General features: G+C 34.5%; 1 long non-coding RNA gene across 1 annotated transcript; it reads left to right on the forward strand.

Moving 5' to 3' along the window:
• Positions 1-4,031, forward strand: LOC122593819. The gene is made up of 7 exons (XR_006322882.1): positions 1-213; positions 638-721; positions 846-1,766; positions 2,116-2,198; positions 2,311-2,459; positions 3,028-3,157; positions 3,246-4,031. It is a non-coding gene; the product is annotated as an uncharacterized LOC122593819 (long non-coding RNA).
• Positions 4,032-5,343: the final 1,312 nt, after the last annotated feature.

Below are 5,343 nucleotides of genomic sequence, written 5' to 3' on the forward strand. Positions count from 1 at the left end.
AAAAAATATACGCTCGACACCAAAATATACGCCACCACCAAGGCTCCAATCACCATCGATCACTACCGCCGATAGAAAGGCTAAGGATGAACTAATTTTGGGGTTTTATTTATTTTAGTTTGATGAATCCATGCACAAAACACGTCCTGTTACAATCTGAGATCAAAATCAAAAGAAGCCACACTCGAATAACCAGAAGAAGAAGAGGATCAGGTGCGTTATTTCTTTTTTTTTTTTTTTTCTCTCCCCGTTAAATTATATAATAAAGTAATAACAATAATAAATTTTGCTGATCATAGTTTTCAATTTCAAGATTAGGGCTTTTTTTTTCTATTTTTTTAATTTTGCAGAATCACATCTGGGTCATAATTTTCTTGAATTAAATTCATCAAATATTATATTGGTTTTTTTTTTTTCTTTTGGATTTTGGGTTTTCTCTGTGACTTTCTTTCTTAGTAGAATGTATGTTGTGCTTGGTTATGGTTTTGGTAGTATAGTTCGATAATCCGTCAGGACAGACTTTTTTATGATTAATACCGATACATCATAGATGGTAAAATCTTGAGATTGTTGTTAATAATGTTTTTATCTATTTAGCTATTGCATTAATGTATGGATGCTACTTCCCCACGTGCAGGTTAGAAGGCTTTCTGCCTGTTAGACAATGGATTCTGCTGCTACAATTTGCAGTGATATAATTGGGACATTGACATTAAACTTGGTGAGTTTTTTTTTAAGATCTGATTGTGCTTCTTGTAGATCTTTCGTAAGATAATATAACTTTTTCTCTTAGAACAGCAGAGAAAAAAAATGATAATATAACTAACTTTTGCTATTTTCTTCAGATGACTGTGGTTGAGGCATATATTTGCAAGTCAGAACTACCCTCCTGATTTGCATCTTTTCTCATTAAAGCCAAAACTCAAATTAGTGGGAACCCTCGGTCCCATGTACCGTCTTGGTACCCGGAGTGCATACCGCATAGAACCCATGCCCGCTAAGTGACCATCCTCACACATGGATCACAAGTTCTGAACTTGTGACCTTTATCTATCTAGGCATAGTTTTTAAGTAATTGTTTTTTATTTTTGATAGGGTGGTGGTAATGTTGAAGTGTCTGGATCACCAATAGAAAAAGCTATACTCCAATGGGGGGTTAATGTTAGTACTTAGTACCTATACTCAGGTTTTATTTGTTTTTTGTTTCATGTGTTTCTCCATGATGCTTATCACATGCAGCTTGGAATGATTTTTGATGTCATTACGTCAGAATTTACAAACAGTTTATGCATTTCTATTTAATCCAGAGAAAAAAACGTGGCAGTGAAAAGGTTAAAAATATGTGTTTTACTTATGTTTGGCTCTACGATATGTTATCTTTTGAGATTTTCCTTTGTTCTATTGCCTGATTCTGAATTTGGTATACGCTGGAAAGGAGCTGCTGAAATTGTGTTAGCTGCATGTGCCAGCTACATGGATGCCATTAGGACCTTGGTGCCTTTAGACACTGATAAGGATTTGAAAAAGCAACTGTTATAATATTTTCTTCTTTCTTAAAACCATCAATAGCTCTTCACTGTTTTTTATCTCTTATTTTGTTATTACTGTTTAGGTGGAGTATATTAAAAAAGCTATTGAAACTATGGCTATCGGAAGTCTGCTTTGTGTTGCTAGTGCCTATTGAATTGTAAGAGGCGAAGCTTTTCCAACTGATGGGAAATGCCTGAGGACGATCATCTTGTTTTGCTAGCAATCATTAGTTTAAGGTACTTACTTTTGGGTTATTACTACATTTCACTGGCTTTTATATAATTGGTCATCGATTCTTCAATTGCAAAAGATGCAAACACACTCATTACACAATTATTAAACAGATACTCATATACTGTACCATTTAGAGGTGTCAAAATAGGGGATGGTTTACAATTGTTTTGGGTCAAATTGGGTTGTTTTTGGTACATGGCGAATTTGGTCAGGTTGACACTAAATGGCGTGTCTCAAGTATTATCAAGTTTTCATCCGCAAATTTTCCTATGTTTAATCTCAAAAAACTATATTATTACAATATTGCCATCTCTTCTGATAGTGAATCTCCATGATACTGTGTAAATGCAGGCTGTCCATTTTCAGCCACACACATTGTTGATGAGATGCCAAAACCATCATAATGATGGAGCATCTGGAAAGTTGATGATCAAGTCAGTATTTATAGTTGTTCAAGTTGGAATTTTGTTATTCATATTTGATATGGGTTTATAAAGTTGATATGATGCCCTGACAAAGATATTACCATATTCGTATATGATGAAGGTGAATTTTAGTTGTCTTAAAGTGTCTCATGGCTTAAAGTGTACCATTCTTTCACGCTCTGATCTGAAGAGGCCTTCTAGCCTTTCACTGTTGGGGATTCTGTGCAACTAAAGACACGGGACAACATAATGGCTGAAAGTCTGAAACAAGTGAGAGACTTCTTCTTTGTAGAGGTGTTGTTTAGATTTATTTGGGCAGGTTAGGTACTTGGGTATGGGTTGAAGTGGATCATATCAGATGGGTTTACTGAAATAAATTTTCTTTTGTTCTTTTTGTAGATATACTTTGTGTCATATGGACATAGTTTGATGATTTAAGTGTTTTAGGATGTTTTATGCATTAAGTTTTCACTTAGGGTGACTTTCAAATTGATTTCTGTAAAGTTTTTTTTTTTTTTTTTTTTTAATCCCGAAAACCAACATTACAACTCATGTATCCAATTTGGACAGGCCCAAATTTATAAACATACACTTATCTTATGTCCAAAACTAATTCTAGCCTTAATAATCACATTTTCAGCAGTAATTACAATCTACACATCTATATATTCCATTTCACCTTCAAATCCATGTAGGCTGATTTCTGTAAAGTTAAGTTATTGTGATTACACCTTTTTACCGGTATAAAACATAATTTTAGTCGCCTATTATATTTTCTAGTTTAGTTTTTGGCGTTGTTAATTATGGCAAGACTAATCATGTCTCTACCCTCAAATAGATCAGATCTACTTATTCTATAGCCAATAAAGATTGAGATGAGAACCAGCTTTTGACATAGTGCAACGAGATATGCTAACGCACTTATGCATGCTGGAACTACAGTTGATACATTTCTAAGAGAGAATCAGGTAGACATCTTTTTTACTTCATTCTTATCATAAACTGCTATCAAAGCTTTTATTGGTGATTCTAGACCTTTCCCACGTATGATTTCAGGATTTGCTGAGCAGGGCTGCAAACTGGGCGAAATTCAGTGCACAACCGGGCTTGGTGTTATTCATTGAGGCTACCTGCTACAAGGTCGGTCACTGATGGCTTCTTATCTTTCTCAGAGTAGGTCTGCTGGTGGGGGTTGTCTCTATTCCTAAGGTAGTGCCATCAATTCCGTGGGTTTGATTCACGCAAATCACGAAGAAGGCATCACAGTCTCTGAGGGTTAGCCTACTCTGTACTAATGCTGAGGTGATTTGCCAATAGGAGGCTTGTAAGGAGAAACTGACTTACGGTTGTTCCATTTTCTGGAATATTTCTTTCCAGCAATAAGGGCAAAGCCCATGAAGTCACTAAACATTTCTTGTTTTTCATCAACATCAAGCTCATCAACAAGAAATTGGATAGGACTAGGGAGGTTAGAGGAGCTGGCACCATCATTAAGATTGATGGGCTCAGCAGAGATAAGTGCAAGAGGATCTGTGATAGGATGAGAAGACATGACATCAGAAGAAGGGCCAGCATGTCTCCCGCTCAACTTCTTGTTCATGTTCAGGCTCAACTTCTCGATCAACTTCATGCTCACCTTCCCGCTCAAATTCTTGTTCATCTTCAGGCTCAACTTCAGCATTCAATTCTTGATCCATATCATAACCAGTATCGTAAACAACTAAATTCATTTCTACATCCTGCTTTTCATTATTAATATCATCATTCACACCATCTAAATTGTAGACAACTAAATTCAATTGTATGTCCATCTTATGAGAACCTTCAACCTGATTATTACTATCATCTCTTGAACCAACTACAGAATCACTCATCTTGTCCTCATTCACCTCTTTCTTTTTAAGCAAATTATCAACAAACTTTTTGTCCAAAGAAAAAATTTCGTCCATCTTTTCACGTTTATCAAAGAAAGTATCATTATCGCCAAACTTTTTTGATATTTCATTGAATATTTCAATCACTGATGACTTCATATCATTCACTGTTCTAAAACTATCTTCAATCAAATGCATGTAGCCCTATTCAAAATTAAATACTTGATTAAAATAAAAAATGATTTTAAGCATGTTTTCTGAAAAACCTATACAATATCATATATGATTTTGTATAGGACATTGACCCAAAACCAAATTAGTTCCATCCAGAGAAACCTATTTACAATAAATTTTTATTTTACTCATAAGTGTAACAGTCTTACACAAAAACATATATGACTTTATTTATACATGTAGACATAAAAAAGTTAGTTCAGTATCATTAAATCTATTCAAAATCATATATGAATTTAGTGTACATTTTCGAGAAAATATAAAAATCATATATGATTTTGAACTTCATGCTCACCTTTGATGGTGATAGATGGTGGTTGTCGACGTCCTATTGGCTCCTTGTACTTCCATGCAAGAGCCCTTATCTTTTTTACCAAAACGGGTATGAGAGATAAGACCCAAGCTTTGGTCCCAACTTGTACCTTTGCCATATAAGGTATGTTACAGTTGGAAGAACCACCATGTGACTCATGTCTTTATCTGGTTTGAATACTTCCCGCCATGACAAACATTTGGGCAGCATACAACCCGCTGAAGAGAGTCACTGGACTCGCTGAAGACTTGCTGACGACACACGTCAGCGAGCGAGTCTGGTTAGCGAATCCAAGACTCAACAAGATAACAAAGGTTTCGTAAAAAGTTGACTATCATGTATCTTAGGAGATTTTTGAGAAACCCTAGTCCTCTTAGTTGATTTCGGAGGAGACGGATATAACGAGTCATGTGTAACTTCTGCGAAAAAAAAGTTACACGATAATGAAATCAAATATAATTCACAAAAACTTTATATCCGCATTTCTATCAAAATATCATCACCAATTACTCATCTATATTTTAATATAATAAATAAAATTCGAATAACATGTAATAAAATAGAAAAAACCCTAGAAAAATCTTTAAAAAAAGCAACAAGGAGAGCACATTAAAAAAAAAGGAGAGAGAACAAAAAGGAAATATAATATTAACCTTAAAAAAAAACCTTAGAAAAAGCTTCAGTATATAATACACTAACAAATAACATGTAATAAAATAGAAAAAACAAAAAG

The sequence above is a fragment of the Erigeron canadensis genome, chromosome 3 (assembly GCF_010389155.1).
Source record: "Erigeron canadensis isolate Cc75 chromosome 3, C_canadensis_v1, whole genome shotgun sequence".
NCBI classification, from domain to species: domain Eukaryota; kingdom Viridiplantae; phylum Streptophyta; class Magnoliopsida; order Asterales; family Asteraceae; genus Erigeron; species Erigeron canadensis.